At 50.5% G+C, this 21037-nt stretch overlaps 1 protein-coding gene across 1 annotated transcript in view; it reads right to left on the bottom strand.

The window, feature by feature from the left end:
- ESRRB (estrogen related receptor beta) overlaps positions 1-20704 on the bottom strand; it is a 74656-nt gene extending 53952 nt beyond the window's left edge. Inside the window, exon 1 of the mRNA XM_027120829.1 lies at positions 20674-20704. The gene's annotated coding sequence lies outside the window, so the exon portion shown is untranslated. The remainder of the gene's footprint in view (positions 1-20673) is intronic.
- Between the last annotated feature and the right edge of the window lie 333 nt (positions 20705-21037).

The following is a 21037-nucleotide window of genomic DNA, read 5'->3' as shown; positions in this document are numbered from 1 at the left end:
GATGTCAAGAAGCTCATCCTCTCACCAGAAGGACGGACACAAAAGAAACACACGTGTGCAGAGCGCCAGCAAGGCAGGGGCTGGGGGTGTGGAACACGACACCGACAGGGCTCCCTCCGCCCCCCCGCCATGCCCCTTTGGTCTGGCTTCATTCATTCACTCATTCATTCATATTTGCCTTCATTTTCCCTCCAGGAAACCTACCCCTCCCTCCACCCATCCTTGACCTCCTGGACATTGTTCCTTTATTCAAAAGCAAAATTTAAAGGAAGGACAGAGGGAAAGAAGTCCAAGAAGAGGGCAGAGAAGAAGTGGCCAGAGGAGCTGGAGGAGAAGAGAGAGAGTCGTGGACATGCAGTGAGGAGAGCCATCGCGAGGGAGGTGGCGGCACGTCACGTGCAGCCACAAAGTCAGGTGAAGTCAGGAGTGCAGTGTCCCCTGCAGTGAACAGTCAGGATGTGGCTGGTCGGAGCAGTATCACGCATGGGGGGATGGGAGCCACAGGGCCGGGTCTGCAGGAGGCATTGAACAGCAGACAATCCTTTCAGGGAGTTTGGCCATGTCTGGCCGAGCCGGGCAGAGGAGGGAGTAGGGGTGGCATCCTCCTTGCTCACCTGTAGGCGGCACCATCCCCTTGAACTTAGGGGCGGTGGCGGCAGGGAAGGAATGTTTTTGTTGTTATTGTCCGTAATTTATCAGCCTCTTTGATGAGGAGGGGGTGTGTCAAGAATGTAAGGAATTTAAAAATTACTTTCCAGTTTGCCCTGGGCAATCGTGATCCCACCTACTGACCCCGTATAATTACCCATCGCTCCCCATTACTCCCCAGAGGAGGCAATGAATTCTATGGTGACTCCATGTTACATGCTAATGGTAAAGAGCAAATCAAGATGGAAAGATTGCAATTACAAAAGATTTTTCTCAAATTCCAGTCCAATCTTCATCAGAGTCAGCCAACGTGCTGGTTGAACAGGTAGCTTCCTGGACCCAACCTCACCCCAGTCATATTCTGGACACTCAGCCCTGCAGGAGGGGCCCAGAAATCTGCATTTTAAAATTTTTTTTAAAATTTATTTATTTTAGGCTGTGTTGGGTCTTCGTTGCTGTGCGCGGGCGTCGCATTGCGGTGGCTTCTCTTGTTGAGGAACACGGGCTCTAGGCGCGTGGGCTTCAGTAGTTGTGACTCACGGGCTCTAGAGCGCAGGCTCAGTAGTTGTCGCACACGGGCTTAGTTGCTCCACGGCATGTGGGATCTTCCCGGACCAGGGCTTGAACCCGTGTCCCCTGCATCGGCAGGCGGATTCTCAACCACTGCGCCACCAGGGAAGCCCCTGCATTTTTGGTTTTGCTTATTGCTTTGCTTCCAGCACCCCAGATGTGAATCTTAGGGGAGTCAAGTTTGAATCCTACAGGAATAACACATGCAGTCAGGGGACCTGGTGGGAGTTTGCAAGGTATCTGGATGCCCTGGAAGAGAAGAGAAATGAGCCAAAGCAGTAAGAGCGGGAGGGAGGGTTGGCTGTGCAGAGGGGAAGTTTGGAGGTGGCCTCCCTTGCCCCCCACGTGGCCTCTCCTCACTCTGTGAAATGGGAGGTGAGGTCAGGAGATCTAGGAAAAGGAAGAAAGTTTGCAACAGCAACTATGGGAGGAGGAGAGAACACAAATCAGGGGCGTAAAGCTTTACCAGGCCCCTTAACTCACTCTGCAGGGGCAGCAACACAGGGGAGCTTTGATCTGCGTTTCTCAACCCGGGCACTGCTGACATTTGGGGCCAGTAATTCTTCACTGTGGGCCATCCTGCGCGCTGCAGGACGTTTAGCAGCACCCCTGCCCTTTACCCACTAGAAGCCAGTAGCACCCCCAGCCCCAGATATGACAACCCAAACCTTCTCCAGACACTGCCAGATGCTCCCCGGGGGGCAAAATCGCCGCCAGTTGAGAACCACTGACTTGGACGTTGGCGGGAAAGGGGTAGGCACAGGGCCCGGGAGCTGAAGCGTGGGCACATGGTGTAGTTTGGGGCTAGAGTGACGTCACAAAGAGAGGAATTGGGAGAAAACGGAGCACCCAAGAGCATGGGGGTTTCCAGGCGGCGGAGGCTGAGGTACGGCAGGAGGAAGGAGCAGGACAGCTGCAAGGATGGGAGATTGGGTCAGGGAAGATCTCAGAGGTGGAGCCTGGATGCCAAGGCCCAGGAGGATGTGGCCACTGGGTAGGTGGCTAGGATGGGCAGCAGGGAGAGCACAGCCTAGGGGTGAAGGGGAGGTGGCTAACACTTGCGCTCTGGGGAGGAGAGGGTCATGTCGAGTCCATCATCTGTGGTTGGCTGGGTCCCAGTTCCCAACTGGTCGATGACTATTGACTTTACAGGAGGGGACCGCTGCCCCATCTGAGCCGCCTGTGAAAGAGCAGTAGTCAGTGCTCGAAGCCCCTCGAGGCATCATTTTCCCTCTGATCCATCTCGTAACAGGAGCACAGCCAGAGCTGCCCTGGCCTCAATGTCACCACCATCTGATTAATGTGGGTCCCCTCCCCCACCTAGGCCTGCCCCTCTTAGCGTCCAGTGTGGGACCCTTACCCCAGAACGGCCTGACCTCCAGGGATGCCTGAGCTTACTGGGGACTCTCTGCCTCTGCTGGTCATCACCTTGCTGGACAGTGAAGTGGGTTGAAGTTTTTCCGAATACAACAGAATCTTGGAAGTTCTGAAGGAAACCCAAACTCTTCAGCTATTTAGCCACGGACCTCTAGAGGAAGAGAAACTCCAGGATATCAGCAAGAGACAGTCATAAATCTTTAGGTTGGAACAACTATACTGCAATACATTTTTTTTAATAAAAAGAAATAAAAATTTAAAAGTTTAAAAATAAAAATCTGAGCTGGAATCCCAGGGACCTACCCCCCTCAAGGCTGCCTACTGGTGGGCAGGCAGCAGAAGAGAAGCTTCTGGAGGAACAGAGGCTCCTGGAGGGAAGAGGGGTGTGATGGTCTGATTAGGACCTGGCTTGTTGTCGTCTACTGAGTAGAGTCCACCCTACAACACGCCAGAAGCCGGATCACATGCAGAGGGGCTGCCCTCACAGCCGCCTTTCGGCTCTGTGCTGGGGTTGCCCCTGTAACAGCAGAAACAAGCCACTGAGTCACTTAACGGTTAAGGGCCATCACTCTGACGTCAGATGAGCACTGCAGTTCACAGTAGCTGCTGACTTTGCGTTAAACGGGTCACCCTCTCTGGGCCTCAGGGTCCTCATCTGTAAAATGGGCTCCACCACAGCACCTCCTTCCTAGGGTTGTTCTGGGCGAGCAGGGGCTAATGCAGGCCAAACGTTTAGAACGTGCTAGAGCTCAGCAAGCTCTCAGGGGACAGTGGCTGCTGTTGTGATTCTCCCAGGAAGCCCCTTCCAGAAAATCCAGCAGCTGGCGGCGGCCTGTGGGTAAACCTAGCAAAGCTCTTCGCTCAGTCAAGTATAATAATTCCACAAGGAACCTGCCATTTACCAGGAAAGAAAGTAGCAGGTTAGGTGAATTAAGAGGATAAATAAGCCTGAAATGGGAATCCACTCTACAGAAGAAAAATGGTTCCCTACACTTGAGAAACTCTTACCTACATTTCCATGATTAGTTTGCTAACCAGGGGCCACTGAGCTATTCATTAAAGCAGACCTTCAGACCCTCCAGCAAGGCTTTATTTGTTATGAATCAGCCCCTCAGGCACCTGAAAGTAACACAGCTAAACTTCCTTTAAAAATATTATTAGACAATGCACAATGGGCCTTTAATGGACGTGTAGGATGGGGGGGGGGACCATATGGCTAAATTGACACGGTCCCAGTATTCCTGTTGGGACAGGGATCCATGGGTACTTATTACACGGGAGGGAGGGAAGAGGGGAGGGAAGGAGGAAGGGAAGGGAGGGGGAAGGAAGGAGTGGGAATGGGAAGCCAGTGATGAAAAGTATTACTAACCAAGGATTATAATTAATCCAATTCCACGCATCTATTTGTTATATATTCTTTCTTTAAACTCAGATATTTCTTTAATTCAAATTGACCTTCCCTCGGAGTGGTCTGAATCACCTGTTTTAATAAACAGTGTTTTTATCACTCCTTGTGAAATCCTGTAATGAGTATCTTTCATCAGTGGATCTATTTTTCTGGACAGACAGAGCACAGAGGGAGTCAGTGAATCATAAGTGCTCAGAGATTCTCCTGCCTGGCCTGGTGGCTTTCAGATGAGGAGCTGAAGGCCCTAGAAGTCGTGACTCACTCAGAGACACTAACTAGAGAGCCAGGCTGGCTGGGGGCTGGCTGGGGGCTGGCTAGGGGTGTAGAGACACGGTGGGTAGGTGACCTGCGCAGGGGAGCAGGTTGACTCAGCCCACCTGCTACCCTCCATCACCACGTCACTACCACAGCACCGGTCCTGTGCTGGTTCGATTTTGTCTGGTCTCCTCAGGAATACTTTCCTCATTCTTTCTTTCTCTCTGTCCCCTCAGGGGACCCTCTGGGACTTAATACTACAAAATGACCTGATAGCAAACTGGCTTCAGTGAGAGCTGCCTCCCCCTGTACGCCAGAACTCAGGCAAAAATCTGTAATTAAGCATCTTGTCGTTAGAAAGATTAGTCAAAACCAGGTTGATCCCAGACAACTGATTGAAATCTCGTTCCATACAAATTACGGCATGGAAAATAATGATGGGTGATTAGTGCCTTTCAATCGGGGCTTTTTATCCATGATGTCCCAGGCTGCATCCATCATCATGAGAAGTGAGAGGCTCGCCAAAGCAGGAGGAGACCACTGGAAGCAAAGTGGGTGCCACGGGACAGCTGGGAGGGCCCAGTCCCCCGGCAAAGCTCCGGCCCACAATGGGCAGCCGCTGCTGGCTCATTCTGTGGCTGTGTGTGGATTAGAAAGAAGGGCCCCCTCTGGGGAGACCAATTCGAAATTTCAGCCCTCACCTCGTCCCTCTCAAGGGCGTGTCCTCATGCAGGAGCCAAAGGTACCTGATGGCTCTTACTTTAGCCCATATGGCCAACTCTAGCCTCTGACACCACAAAGGGGTGTGTCTGGAGGAAGGACAGCTCACAATTTCAGAAGATGCCCCCAAACACACCTCTAGCGATCTTCCTTTCAATATCTCTTGGAGATCTGACATCTGTGAATTTATCTTAACTCTACTTGAATCTGTTTTATTTTTACCCCATATCAAGCAGTGATACAGCATAAACATCCCACCTACTGTCACTGAACAAATTCAGCAGTTTCCAGATGGCATTCAGTCCTGGAGGAGCTGAGATGCTGGGCCGTAGAGCTGAGTGGTTGGAGCTGGACTGCCTGAGTCCGAATTCCGGTTCTGTCTCTTACAAGTTATTTAACCTTTCTGAGCCTCAGTTTCCTCATCTGTACAATAGGAATGATAATAATTATTGTATTCATCTTATAGGGTGGTCTTGAGGGTTAGCGAGTTAATACAGAAAAGAGCTTAGAACTGTGCCTGGCGAAAGTGCTCAGTAAATACGTTAGCAGTTGTTACTAGCACCCTTTTTGGTAATGAGCAGATGGCTTCCATTCAGTCTCTAAAAAGTCCATTCCCACAGCAAGCAAGACTGTCTTGCTCCCTCTCTCCTTCCCATCACCCATCCATCCGTGCATCCGTCCATCCACCACTTAGTCATGCATTTGTGTGCCTCTCTGCATGAGGGAACTTCCACTGAGGAGGTCCCTTTTCAGACAGAGGGATTCCTTATTCAGGCACTACTAGAACCAACTATTAGAACTAACTAGCCTCTCTTCTAGGAGCTGACAACTGACTCCAGCCTCCTTTCTCTCTTATTCCTGTGTGCACGCCAAGCTCCCACAGGAATCGCCACATTCGCATGCATCTCCACCTGCTACCCAGCAGAGTCACCCAGGGCTGCGCAACTGACCCAGGCTGGGCAGTGAGTCTCTCCCATGAGACCTTGGTGTCATGGCTGCCTCTCCAGGGACAGAGGCAGTAAGACGGACAGCTCAAGTGTGAGCGAGGTCATACTTCACACCAACGTGCAGCGAGAAAGAAGAATACGGAAGCTGGCAGCAGAGAAGGGTGCCAGCCAGGGGCAGGGGCCCGGAGCCTTAGTTGGCAGCGTGGCAGCACCTCTGCTCAGGTGAGCGACGAGGCCTGACTCCCCGGTGTGGCAGCTCACACAAGGGGGTTCTGACAGCTAACTAACTGACACGCCGTCTCATTCGTTCATCCACTCGCTCCTTCCCTCCCTCATTCATGCCATTACTATTCCTTGAGTACCCTCGGTGTGCCAGATACCATTCTAGCCCTGGGGATGGTTGGTGCCCAAGGTGGACATGTTCCTTTCCTCAAGGAGTGACAGCACCATATTTCATTGACTCTAAACTACACCCTTTTTTCACTTTTTAACATCTTGGCAATCAGAATGCATCTTGAGTGGATGGCTTGCCATAGTTTAATTTAATTAGTGGTTCCAAAAATAATGGTGTCTATGATGTCAAAGATTCAATGAAATATGATAATGAGTAGAGCTGAGACTGCCACGAGGTCATCAAAAGCAGTTTCATGTTCTTTCTAGACCCAGGAAGACCACATTTCCCAGTCTCCCTTGCAGTTAGCTGTGCGCATCAACCGGGTCCTGACCAATGGAATGTGGGCAAAAGAATGTAAGGCACTCCTCCCTCTGGCCCATAAAAATCTCCCATGGCCCTCCCTGCCCCCACTTCCTCCCTCTCTCTGTCCTCCCCCATCTGCAGGCCACACAAGATCCATGCAGAGGCTCCAGGAGGGGACTCCAAGGCCCTGGGGGATGGCAGAGCCACAAGTTGGAAGGAGCCTGGGCCCATGAAAAACCTCATGAAAGGTGATCTGCCAAGTACCTTCACCAAAATGTTCTGTGAGCAAGACGTAACCTGTCATCCTAAGCCACTGAAAAACTGAGGTTGTATGTAACGATAGCTAGTGTGACCCACTCTAACTAATAAATAAGTAAACAACCAAATAGTATAAATTCAGTTAGCGATGAGTGCTATGAAGAAAGAGCAGGGCTGGGGACAGATGGCAGAGTGGAGGAGTGTCCAGACACAGTGGCCAGAGAAGGCTTCTCTGAAAGGGTGACATTTAAGCAGAAGCCCGAGGAAAAACAGATAAGGAGGCATGCAGGGAGAGCTCCGTGTTGAAGGAATAGCAGAGAGATAGGGAGAGGTAGGCGGGCAGGGCCCTGTCCCAGCCAGGGGCACTTGGACCAGGCCAGGACCTCAAAGGGCTCCTGGTCTGTCCCATAGGCTGCCTGCCTTTGCTAAAGACCCCAGTGATAAGGAGATCACTAGTTCAGGCAGCAGCTGTTTCCATCTTTGGACAACTTAGTTTTTTTTTTTTTTTTTTTTTTTTGCGGTACGTCGGCCTCTCACTGTTGTGGCCTCTCCCGTTGCGGAGCACAGGCTCCGGACGCGCAGGCTCAGCGGCCTTGGCTCACGGGCCCAGCCGCTCTGCGGCATGTGGGATCCTCCCGGACCGGGGCACGAACCCGCGTCCCCTGCATCGGCAGGCGGACTCTCAACCACTGCGCCACCAGAGAAGCCCTTTTTTTTTTTTTTTAAGTTCTTTGTCAAGAGCCAAAATATTTCTTCTTTCTGGAGCTTTCAGTTATAGTTTATACAGCTCTCTCCCTCAGGACCTACAGAACAAGTCTAACCCCCCACTTCCATCTGACAGCCCTCTAGATTGCTGAAGGCAGCTTCCTGCTCCCTGCTGAGCCCCGTCTTCACCAGGAGCACATCTCCTGTACCCAGAATCACTCCTGCACACATTTTGCCCTCCTTTGAGAACAGTCCATCTGCTCTGTTTACTCCTCACAGAAAGGAGCATCAGAATACAGCACAGCCTTCCAGGTGAGTTCTGACCAGTGCAGAGCAGTTCTGACACCTCTCTCGTCCTAGATACTATACTTCTGGGTTTTTTTTTATCCTCTAAAGCTAAGTTTGTTTTAAAAAAAAAAATTTTTTTTTTTGATACTATACCTCTGTTGATGCAACCCTAGATGGGATCAGCGTTTAAGGCCCTTGGTTCACACTGCTAACTTCCCCTCTGCTCCTTATGCAATCACACACCTGAGTCTCTTTCATGTGTGCTGTTCCTGGGTGTCACCACCCCCTTCTTATGTGCGTTCCTGCAGGGCAGTGTGCAAACCCAGTGAGAGGGACCACACTTCCATATATCACCTGGTCACAGCAGTGGCCCTTTCCATGTGGCCTTATGCACAGCAGGGATGACACAGGAAGTTTGGGGCTCCCAGTATCCATTTCTCTTCCTGACTCTCTTCTGTTTTTCAGTCTTTGTGCCAATGGGCAGCCTGGGCAGATGACAAAGATACATCTTAACTCGGGTGAACAGGTGGGGACCTGACACTGCAGCCAACTGGGAACCTGCTTCTGAGCTCCATAATGGTGACGACAGAGGGCTCACTCTGCACTGGGCACGAAACTATACGCACGAGGTCAGCGATTCCTTTCAACAACCTGTCGTCATTTTGCAGATGAAGAAACAGAGGCCAGAGGGGCTAAATATCTTGGCAGGGGTCTCACTGCCAGAAAGTGCTGGAGTGAGTTACAACGCAAAGGGGAGTAAGTCACAACACTCCCCTGCTCCAGACAGCCAGGGACTTCCCATCACACCCCCAGGAAAGCAGGAGTCCTTTCCACAGCTGCCCACTCCCCCACGGGGCCACTCCGGCTGTTTCTGGACCAGATCGCATGCTTCCACCTCGGGGCCTCTGCCCCCCGCACAGGAGGGCAGAGGCTGCCTCTGCTTTCCTCTCTGTTGCTCTCCACTGTCTAGGACGCTACCGGACACAACAGATGCTCAGAAAAGATTTGTTGAGTGAACAAATGAAGCAGGAGGTCTGAGATTTGGGTGGGATACGAGTCCCCAAGGCCTGCCCCCCCTCGGGCTGTGACAGTCACAGGCCTGAGCCACAAACAAGATAGGGCCAGAGTCAGGGCAAAGGAGTCAGCCAGCACCTCAAGAGCAGAGGCCCAGCCAACAGTCCCACTGAAACCTGCCCCCAGTTCCCATCAAATTCCACTAATCCTGGTGGAAAAGGCTTTGCTTATGATGTATGGATTTTTCTTACTTTTATTTATTTATTTTTTTAAGCACCCGAATGCCTGTCATGTGTTTGGAAGGAACTTAGAGAAGCTAGCACCTCAGACCCACTTATCAAGAAATCTAGTTTTGAAACGTGAAAGAAGATATTTTAACACAAAAGGCAAAGTAATTCATGAAAACCTGTGGGAAGTGAGGTTGGAAAAAGCTCGCCTTGACTTCAGAGCCAGGACCCCGAATCTGTATAAGTGAAAAAATAGCCACTGCCTCTCCCTGCCCTCTAGAGGGGACAGAACCAGGCCCAGGCACAAGGGTTCTGGGCCCAGATCACCTGGGTTCGAATCCTGGCTTTGTTACCTACAGGCTGTACAACTGGTTGCTTTACCTCTCCATGCCTCAGTTCCTTCATCTGCAAAATGGGTAATATAAAGATACCTACCTCCGAGAAGTGCTCTGAGGATTAAATGACACAATAAATGGGAAGCACTGACACCAGCGCCTGCACATAGTAAGTGCTCAATAAATGTGAGCTGTTACTATGGCCTCTATGTTACTCAGGCCTCTGGGATGCAGGTCCTTCCAGCCCTGGCAGGTATGGTCTGACAATTTGGCTCTCAGTCGTCTCCTCTATAAACTGGATATAAGAAGAAAATGAGGAAAGGGGGAAGCAGTGGTGGGTCACTCCCAGGCTCCTTGGCTCTCCTTAATCTAAACCTTTGGGAGTGAGGGGCTGGATTCACCAGGCTTGCCCTTGGAAATGCTGTCACTTATCACGCGGACTTCTCCAGATGGGGCATTTTGACTATTGATCTGATAAATAAACAGCCTGCTGGCTCGATCAAAATGTTATTTTGCATTCCAATTACTGCTCACTAATGCAACCTTCATCCCGCCAAGATGCTGCTGGCAAAGACACCAGCCCTGCCACTGGCTTGAGAGGTGGAGACACCCCCTGCCAGTACTAAGCAAGGATTAGGGCCCTTCTCCCTGGGAAGTCACAGCCGGGGTGGGGAAGACAGCTGCTCCAGGAAGGCGAGACAGGAGGATGACAGGAAATTGTCCTTTTCCTTCATGAGGGGAGCCCCGGAGGGGCAGGGGCTGCTGTCATTCCGGACAGGAAAGGCCCTTGGGGCTGCAGGTATGCCACACTGGGATACCCCTAGGGACCTCAGGGTCAGGCCTCAGTGCCTCCACTGCCTTGTTGAGTGGCCTTGGACAAGTCACTATACTCCCTGCATCTCAGGTACTGCACTGGTAAACTGGATCCAAGAAAAACCACCCTACTTTCCTGGGTGGTTGTAAAGACTCAGTAAGAAAATAGACGTGGAAGCCCTTTAAAGGAAAAAAAAAATTAATGCTGCTGTATTATTTAACGCAGTAATTGTACTAAATTTCCTATCTTGCTTAGCAGGCATTTACTATGTGCGAAGCGTTTTGCGCATACAAGCTTATTTAATCCTCCCAATAATTCTGGATTTTTAGTCCTGTTTTACTGGGAAAACGGGAAAGTCTATGGGGCACCGATGGTGAGCCTCACGGGCCACACAGCTTCTATGGTTCACTGAAGGTTGTATGTTAATCCAACCTGACACCCACGGTGAGGGGTTCAGCCACTCTGCCCAACCTGCCCCCTTCCAAAGATCAAGGACTGTCTCTGGAGAAGTGTGATGACTCCAAACAGTTACTTTTTCCCTTTCTTGGCCAGTCTGGTCTTTAAAGGTGGTAGAAGAGAAACTCTTTCCTCCTCCTAGTGGGTCTGGCTGGTAAGAGGGGCAGAGGCTACTGACAGCCAGAAAGAAGACAGCAGGTGTCATAGACCCAATGTGTATGTCCTCAGCCCAACATTCATACGTGGAAAACTAACCGCCATTGTGATGGTATTAGGGGGGCCTATGGGAGGTGACTGGGTCATAAGGGAGGAGCCCTCATAAGTGGGATCAGTGCTCCTATAAAAGAGACCACAGGGCTTCCCTGGTGGCGCAGTGGTTGAGAGTCTGCCTGCCGATGCAGGGGACACGGGTTCGTGCCCTGGTCCGGGAAGATCCCACATGCCGCGGAGCAGCTAGGCCCGTGAGCCATGGCCCCTGAGCCTGTGCATCCGGAGCCTGTGCTCCGCAACAGGAGAGGCCACAACAGTGAGAGGCCCGCGAACCGCAAAAAAAAAAAAAAAAAGAGACCACAGAGAGCTCTCTCCCCTACCCCTTGCACCACGTGAGGCCATAGGGAAAAGACAGCTCTCTATGAACCAGGAAGTGGCCCCTCAACAGACACCGAATCTGCCAGCACCTTGATCTGGGACTTGCCAGCCTCCAGAGCTGTAAGACATAAATTTCTGTTGTTCATAAGCCACCCAGTCTACGGTATTTTGTTATTGAATCACAAACAGACTAAGACAGCAGGTCTGAGCAGAAACTCTTCTCTGGATCACCCAGGTACGGTGACCCATGTCCCAAGGCCAACCACCAGGGCCAAGAGGAGGAGGGAGCGGGCGAACCCTCAGCCCGCTCCGTGAGACGCTAAGCTTCTCAGAGATCTGAAAACCTGGGCACACCTTGGTGATGAGGGACACGCAGAGGAGATGTCACTTAGAACCAGAAAAATTGCCAGGGCCACGTCATCCTTGTGCAGAGCTACGAGGGGCTGGGGGCAGCCTGTGAGCCCCGAATGTAGCAAGTTCAAAGAGGATGGAATGGGAACCTCAACTATCAAGGGAATGGCAGCCACAGGCCCCAGAGGTCCTTTCAGAAAGGACTGCCCACCCCTCCACCCTCTGTGTGCCTTGGTGGAATAGAGGGTACATTTTGGCTGTCAGGCTTAAATGCCAAAATTGCTTTGTTCTCTGTCCTCATAGTGTGCATACACACACACACACACACACACACACACACACACACACACACACACACACACACACACACACACACGCCCTCCAGCTCCCTTTTCAGGGGTGGAATTGCCATTTTGTGTTTACATTTCAGGTTTTTAAAGAAATAGTAAACAGCACAAGGGTCTTCTGAGCTCTTATTATGCCAGGTAGAAAGAGCCCAGTGACTAATAAGGCTTCTGCCCCAGCTCCAAGGCTGTGTGTTCTTGAGACAGTCATTTGCCCTGTCTGATCTCAGTCACTCCATTTCCCTTTCTGCAAAATGGAGACAGCCTAGCCATCTGCAGGAGAGGCCTGAAGACACATGACACAGGAGGTAGCACAGTGGGCCCTCTGGGGGGAAGCTGGAGCCACTGGTCCCAAGATTGCCCCAGGAAGCAGGCCCCAGTCACAACCTTTTGGCTCATCCCAGTTTCACAGGTAATTCAAGGGTTAAAAATGAAATCACTTAAAGAAAAAAAAAAAAAAAACCCCACATTACAAAATGAAAACACTCCCTGGGGCTTCCCTGGTGGCGCAGTGGTTAAGAATCCGCCTGCTAATACAGGGAACATGGGTTCGAGCCCTGGTCTGGGAAGATCCCACATGCCACGGAGCAGCTAAGCCTGTGCGCCACAACTACTGAAGCTCGCGTGCTTAGAGCCCGTGCTCTGCAACAAGAGAAGCCACCGCAACGAGAAGCCTGCGCACTGCAACGAAAACCCAACACAGACAAATAAATAAATAAATAATTTAAAAATAAATAAATAAAATAAACCAGGGTTAACTCATCCTGCTACCTCATGGAGTTACTGTGGGGATCAAGTTAGGATCTTAGTTTCAAAAGCTTTGCAAAGTGTCAGCTTCAGACAAAGTTGTCACACCTTCCCGGCCATCCTGCCCCCTCTGGCATTTCACAACCCTGGCTCCTGGAGAGGAAGTGAACAAGGTCTTCAGGGCAATCAGTCCCAGCAGGTGTCCATCGAAATGAAAACGAAAATGAAACCTGAATTTCTGAGCACTTAGGCAACCATCCAGTGAACCCTCACCAGGTCCCAGCGGGAGGCAACTCACGCCCACTGTAAGGGGGGAGGAACGGAGGATAGAAGGGTTCCTCAGTCGCCTCCTGGGTTGGGGGCACAGCCAGGATTTGAACCCAGGCCCTTCCAACTCCTGCGTTCCCAACGTCACGATTTCAGATGGAAATAGAAAGTTTAAAAATGCAAAAGCAAAATACCTAGCCAGCAAGCTTCAAAGCTGTCAAGGTCATGAAAACTAAGAAAAGTCAGAGAAGCTGTCACAGACCAGAGGATATTGAGGAGACATGACAATTGGATGCAGGGTGGGGTGGTGAGCTGGGTCCTGGAAGAGAAAAGGGACAGCAGTGGGAAATGAATGAAATCTGAACAAAGTTCAGTGTTTAGTTAATAGTGTCCCCATGTCATTTTCATCATTGTGACAAACGTACCATGATAACGTTGTAAGAAGTTAGTGACAGGGAAAGCTGGACAGGGGTATACAGGAACTGTCTACACTATCTTTGCAATTTTTCTGCAAAAGCAAAACTATCCTAATAAAAAGTTTTTTAAAAAACTAGAAAAAAAATGGGGACTTCCCTGGTGGCGCAGTGGTTAAGAATCCGCCTGCCAATGCAGGGGACACGGGTTCGAGCCCTGGTCCGGGAAGATCCCACATGCTACAGAGCAACTAAGCCCGTGTGCTACAGCTACAGAGCTGGCACTCTAGAGCCCACGAGCCACAACTACTGAAGCTCGCACACCTAGAGCCTGTGCTCCGCAACAAGAGATGCCACCGTAATGAGGAGCCTGCGCACCGCCGTGAAGAGTAGCCCCCGCTCGCCGCAACTAGAGAAAGCCTGCGTGCAGCAATGAAGACCCAATGCAGCCAAAATAAATAAATAAATTACTTTTTAAAAAATACTGGAAAAAATGTAAAAGCTCCAACTTTGCCTCTTGAAGAGAAGGTGAAGCGCCACGCGTGCTGACTGTCCTGAGGTGGCATCTACCTTCCCATCGCCCACCGCTCCTTCAGGGCCAGAGGCCTCCGGACAAGCCTTACTCTTCCTTGGCTCTGCGCCTTTGCACTCACACATCCGCTGGCTACAGTGCCTTCCTCTCTCCACCACAAGTCACAGCCTGGCCGTACTGGGCTAGTCACACAAATGATCGATCACCAAACCGGTCACCTCAATGCCTACTGCTTTAGACTAAGAAAGTTCCCCAGAAGCCAAAAGCCATATGCCTGAAATGCAACCTGTAGTGTTCACTTCAGACACACATGAGTGCACACACACACAATGCACACACACTGCCCCCTGGAAACAACCTCAGTGTTGGTAAATAAGGTCACATCCACTGGGTTGACTTTTGAAACAACAGGAACTGGAAGACAATGGCAAAACCTGTTGGGAATAAAACCCAGCCCCTACCAAGGTCTACAAAGCCCTCATGCCCTAGCCCTGGCTGCCTTTCCAACTTCACCTTCCACCCTTCTCCCCATGTTGCAGCCATCCTGGCCTCCTTTCTCGTCCCCAAACACGCCAAGGGCATCACCACCTCAGGGCCTTTGCACTGGAGAGATGTATATATTCACAACATAAAAAGGGTATGCGTGGAAGATAATGTACAAAAAATGAAAAGAGAAGTGATATTTGGGGAAATCAGCTGAACATTTTAAAACCCTTTCTCAAACTATTGAACACTGTACATGGTAGAAAACTATATAAAGAGAACATGCTTTCATATCGTTCACACCTCATTTACTTGCTGTGTAGCTTTAGGCAAGCCATTTAGCCCTGCCAAGTTTCAAGTGTCCGTCTGTAAAATTGCTATTGCATTCCCCTAGTCACAGGCTTGCTGTGAGGATCACAGAGGAAATGAGAAGAAAGGGCTTAAGCACAGTACTTGGCACAGAGGGGTGACCTCCATAAAGGTCACTGCCCCCCATCACAGTCTGTTTTGTTTCGCTTTGCACTGAGGTCACCCCCTCTACGCTTTCCAGAGTTAGGGACTCCCCTCAAAACCCTGTTGAACCTAGAACACAGGGAAGTTATAAATACTGGAATCTGCTGCTGGTCAGGCTATCCCCACCCCAGCTCCTGGAAGGCAGGGCCCTGGTCTCACTCACATCTGGATCCCACAACACCTGGCTGAGTGCTGGGCACAGGGTCTCAGTGACGCTGAATGAATGAATGATTCACAGCCCAAGGCGGGAGCGGGGGCAGCGGTGGGGGGTGGTGGTACTTAGATGTAGAGTCTTTATAGCATTTTTGGGCAGGAAAGGATCAGAAGGCTCACTGAGTTCAATCCCCTTTTTACAGAGGAAGAAATTCAGGCTCAGAGAGGGTAAGGAACTCACCGCAGGTCACTCAGCCAGGTAGGGTCAGGTGCCTGGCTCCCAGCCCACCGAGCCATGCCACTGCATCCCTAGGGCAGGAGCCCTGGACCCTAACAACCAGCCCAGGTACTCTCTGGGCAAAGGTACAGGCTGGGGGAGGAGAGGGTTACCGAGTATCTCCTTCCAATCAGTGATTGTGCTAATCAATCAACTCAATTAAATCTTGAAGGCTTTAAAAAAGTAATAAACAAAAACAGCAGCAGAAAGTAATGACTAATAATCAAATAAAATTGGATTACTTCCGTGCTGACTGGTTGTGGTGGGGAGGGAAGTGAGAAAGTTCACCGGAGCGAGGGGAGAGAGAGAAATGGCAAGCTCAGCAACTTGGGGGCGTGGGAGGGGGTGAGGGTGGGCTGGGAGGATCCGCAGGGGCAGGATTCCAGAGCCCTCCGGAATGAAATCCACCGCCCGACACAGAACGATGTCCTGGCCCTGTTCTAAGTGCAGCACTTACTTCATCTTAGCAGCAGCCCTAAGAGGTCTGAACTATTACAGTCCCATAGGAAGGGTGGGGAACCTGAGAGGCAAAGTAATTTGGTCACAGAGCTGGTGTAGAGCCAGGATTAATTTCGACTCCCATGGTCTAACACCAGGGTTTGGTTCTTAAGGACATGCTGTATGCTTCCTGGGGGATGTGGTGCCTGGGGATGAAGCACCTTTACCTCACATAAAAAAAATTTCATTTACTACAAGTTTACTGAGTCAAACACAAGGACCCTGCCCCAATCTCAGCAGCTCATAGCAGCTACAAACAAGTGAACGCTGACAGTAAAGTGTCCAGTAGTGTTCTGATAGAGTCACACATGCCTATGCACGGGGACTCCTGAAGCAGAGAGGAAGGGTGTCTAACCTTCCTCAGGGGAAAGGGGGTCAGGGAAGCCTTCCTGGAGGCGGTGTCCTCTAGGCTGTCTTGAAGGACAAGTAAGGTGTTCGCTAGGCCAATAAGGAAAGCGGGTGTGGAATGGCCTCTGGGTAACGGGACCACCACGTGCAAGTCACAGATGGGAAACAGCAGTATACATCGAGGAATCGGAATCTGGAAAGTCTAGGACAGGGGCAAATGAGGGCACGACAGGAGATCTGGATGGAGAGGTGGGCAGGGGCTCGTTCCAGAAAATCCCTGGGGGCTACGTTAGGGCATCTGGACCTCTGAGCTTTTGCGGGGCGGCTGCGGGGCTCTGGAGCATCTGCTGGGCTGGTGCATCACACCCACAGCGCGTGAGGCGGGTCTGTCCCCCGCGCTGCGGTTCGAGCTGGGCGCCTTAGCTGTGCAGCGCAGCCTTGACACAGCGGTTGGCGGTCCTCCTGCCGGCACCTCAGGGCAGACGCTTCTCATTTCCGTCAAGGAAACTGAGGCTCCACGAGGTAAAATGCCCGTCACGCAGCAGGCGTAGAACGAAGACCTTCTGCCTCACAGACCTGTCCTCTTTTTTCTCCCACCCCCTTTCTTTGCAGTACAAATGCATTAGCAAAGCCAGCTATTTAAAGGAACCCCGCAGCTAATCCTTGTGTAAGCAGAAAATCTTTAAGCAAAGCTAATAATCGCCCCGTAATCCAGCTGTTACATAATTCTGGGTTTTACACTTCAGCGTCAGGGCTGAGGTCTTCTGGTCCCTACAGAATGTGGGGAGAGGGAGCCTAGCCCTTTACCCCATGCACTTCCCAGTCCCCCCAAACAGCTTGGACTGCGATTGACTCCCCTGTTGTCATTCTCCCCTCGAGAAATTAGATTCAGAATGGAGATAAAAGAGAACCAAGATCTCGATTTAAAGCTGGTAAAGGGAAGGGAAAAAAATGCAAAATCACATTTATTGAGCGTTTCTTGTATGCCTATCATTACACTAATTCTGTTCTTTAAAAGCTCTATTATGGAAACAGAATTATAACTTAAATAATATTAGCTATTAAGTAATAGTAAATAACAGTATAATAATATAAGAACAGTACTATTCTTATATTTTGGTTGGGGTAACTTGTACAGAGTAGATGAGTAATATATGAAAGTTTACCTAGGTAGTATTACTAATAATTGCTAATATTTATTGAGACGTTACCATGGGCCAGGTGCCATGCCATCATACCATTCAGACCTCCCAAGAACCTTATGAGGTTGGCACCAGTACCATCTAATAAGCTGGGCGCTGACCCTGGGTTCTGAAGCCACACTTACTTCACAGCCCACACTGCCACTTGCACACAGTTCTTCCCTCTTCCACACACATACAAGTGCCTGGTAGGGAAGGGGACAGAAGGAGGCCGCCCACCATATCCTGATAAAACAGACAAGGATTCACTCAAGGCCGTCTCATGAGGGCTGTCGAATTGAAGGAGTCTCCCACCAAGATGCCCTTGCAAGTTTCCATCCTGTTTTGAAGATTCTTGAGTAAAAGTGGACCAAATGACAGCACATGAGTGGACTCGAGAGAAGAGCTGGAGAAATAAAAATCCAAGGGTTTAACTTTAAGCAGTCCCCTCTCTTTTCAGGACTGACACATGATTCCATGAAAAGACTCCAGGATTTAAAGCCAGACCATTGACAATTAGGATTCTGGCCCTGCCACTCACCAACTGGCATTTTACCAATCTGAGCCTCAATTTCTCCATCTGTGAAATGAGACACCCAGGCTCCCTTGCAGGTTTGCTGGAGGCATTAAGAAAGCTCTGTATGCCCACGGAAAATCTGAGAAAACATAAGATTCATAGAAAACTTGGTAACAATGGTTACTTTGGGAAGGCTGTCTGTGGAACCAAGGATTATGGGAGAAAGAATAACTTACCAGTCATTGCCTATACTCTCAAACTCTTTGACTTTTTTGGTTATACATGTGAATATTACTTTAAAAAAATTTGTAAAATGAAAAAAAGATACATATAGGGGCTTAATAACTTGGCAAGCAATGCAAGTCCCTTTAAAAGTTTGCTTCATTCTCCTGGACTGGCTAAAACCATCAAAAATGCACACCCTTGGCAATGCTGGGTACGGCTACACCCAGGACCTGCGCAGAAAGCACCTCTTTCATTTCCTCAGCCTTCCCACCATCTCCCTGCCTCATCCCCCCCAAACCCTCTCCCCAAAGGAGCCCCCTCAGCTTGTTTGGCTAATGTATTCGCAAACCAAATTAGGGGCCCTGGCTCCCAGGGAGGTCCCCAAGCCAGTTGCTAGATGCAGGGAATTAGATACCATCTAGTGTTCAAATCCGATTAGGTCCCCCCCACTCCCACCCCACATGCAAAAGCCCACTTTCTAATCAATTTTACAAAGGGCCCTCTGCAGATATACACTAATGGTATTGAGCTGAGATCTTTAAACCAAGTCTGCAAGAAGTCTGCAGAGATAAAATTACACACTGTACGAAGGAGGAGGCCTGTCGCCACAGTGTCCTGGCCCTCAAAGAGAGGGGCAGGGGTGCAGGGGTATTGTCCGCTGCAGACAAATGCCATCCCTGCTCTAGGGATACCAGCCTCAACTCTCTTTCTCCTCCCAGACTGAACCCTCACCCCAACTCCTTCCCCTTAAGGTTCCTTTTCACTTAACCTTTACACACTAGAGCCCAACAAGTGATCCAGAGATTACTATGTTATTTCCCGTCTCCTAATTCTTGGTCCCCTAACAGCCTCCCCACAGTAACCCCTGCTACCAAGTTTTTTTGTGAATCTTGTATCTTTTCACAGATTTTCCATGTGCATTCATGCATAGCTTTCTTAATCCCTCCAGGAAACCTGCAAGAGAAGCCTGGGTATCCCATTTTACAGATGGAGAAATCGAGGCTCAGACTGATTAAGTACCAGTTGGTGAGTGGTTTAACACCTGGCTCTACCACTTACTACCTGCATGGCCTGGAGCATTAACTTAACCTCTCTGGGCCTCGGGCTATGCAACTGTATAATGGGAGTGATAGCAATCTCCAAGGGTTAAAGAGATTGCTATCACTCCCATTATACATTGGCATCGCCTGAGGGTTAAGAGCATGTGTAAGAACCGTTGCCTGGTTGGGACTCAGTGTTTAATAAAAGTTAGCTCTTACTTCTCTCCTCTACACTGCCACTCACACCAAATTTCTTGGCACTCCCCGAATATTTTATGACGCTCACACCTTTGTCTGGAATGCCTTTTCCCTTGTCCTTAGAGAAGAAGCCTTCCCTTGCGCCATTCTCACTCCCTCCTCAATGTTCCCCTGCACCTCTCTCTTCAGCAGAGATTTACTGGGTGTCTGCTGCGTGTAGCACTGTGCGTTCAATGGCTGCTTGTTGCTCTGTAAGTGCTTGTGCCTTGGGGCATCGTCTATTGGTTAAGTTCCTTGAGGACAGGGACTGTCTCATTCATCTTGGTGTCCTCATAGAAGGTGCCTAATACATTTTTGTGGAATGAACAAAAGAATGAGTCAGTGGGGCTTCCTTGGTGGCGCAGTGGTTAAGAATCCGCCTGCCAATGCAGGGGACACGGGTTCGAGCCCTGGTCTGGGAAGATCCCACATGTCGCAGAGCAGCTAAGCCCGTGTGCCACAACTACTGAGCCCGCGTGCCACAACTACTGAGCCCGCGTGCCTAGAGCCCATGCTCCACAACAAGAGAAACCACCGCAATGAGAAGCCCGCGCACCGCAACGAAGAGTAGCCCCCGCTCGCCGCAACTAGAGAAAGCCCACGCACACAGTAACAAAGACACAATGCAGCCAAAAATAAATATAAATAAATAAATTTATATATATATAAAAAAGAACAAATCAATGAGTGAGGCCAGAGTTCTGGCAACGGCCACCTGCACTCTTTTTGGGCCAAGTCCTGATGGCCCCTCAAACCGGCTTCATGACTCGGGGGTCCCATGTCTGCTCTGCAGATGTGAGTAACTGTGGCCAGATACCCTGTCCTCGAAGATTACTGGTGCATCTGTGATCTGCACACCATGTGCTGCCTGGTGTCTGTCAGAGGGCTGGGCAGCCAGGACCCCCAGTCCAGTGTCAATAGTCACCCAGCCAGGGGCTGCACCAGAGGAATTCACGGGCGCTTTGCACAAGCAGATCAGGCTGGGAGGATCTGTTCTGCTTCAGAGAAGCAGCCAATCAGCTGCCTCCAATCACACTGGGCTCATTAGCTGTGGGTTGTTCAGCTTCCAATGCCAGCAATTCTGTGCCTCGTGCCAAGGGCTTCAGGCAGTAACCGGTTACCTCTGACCTCCTGGGGGCACCCAGACCTGCTCCTCCAAGACAGTTCAGCCCCTATCAATGTTCAGGCTGAGTGTGAATCAGGCCCAGTGGCCTGGCTGGCCCCGCAGGACCTGGTGTGCGCCCTGAGCTGCCTGTGTGGTTGGCAGCTCCCAAATCCTCTGGTCTAAAAAGAAGAAATAGGCAAACCAGAACTCCAGCACCCAGGGGTACCAAGCCAGAGTCACGGTTCTCAGTGCAGGCTCCTGGGACCTTCAGAGGGGCAGCCCCATTCCCGCCTGCCACCAACTTTGGAACCATGGGCTCTGGGGTCACGCTGCATTCCAGCTTGAGACAGCCCAGGGGCTCTGGGTTCTTGTCTTGATCTGCGAAATGAAGCGAAAGTTACAACTAGTGCTCGGTGAGGGCTTCTCTCAGTGTGGTCTGGTGACCAGCAGCATCAGTATCACCCAGAAAGTTTGTTCAATTCAGATGCCAGGGCTCTGC

The sequence above is a fragment of the Aethalodelphis obliquidens genome, unplaced genomic scaffold, assembly GCF_003676395.1.
Source record: "Aethalodelphis obliquidens isolate GAN/ISIS:26980383/991018 unplaced genomic scaffold, ASM367639v1 scaffold21, whole genome shotgun sequence".
NCBI lineage: Eukaryota > Metazoa > Chordata > Mammalia > Artiodactyla > Delphinidae > Aethalodelphis > Aethalodelphis obliquidens.
Note: the sequence above shows the minus strand (reverse complement) of the source record. Positions and strands in the feature narration are given on the sequence as shown.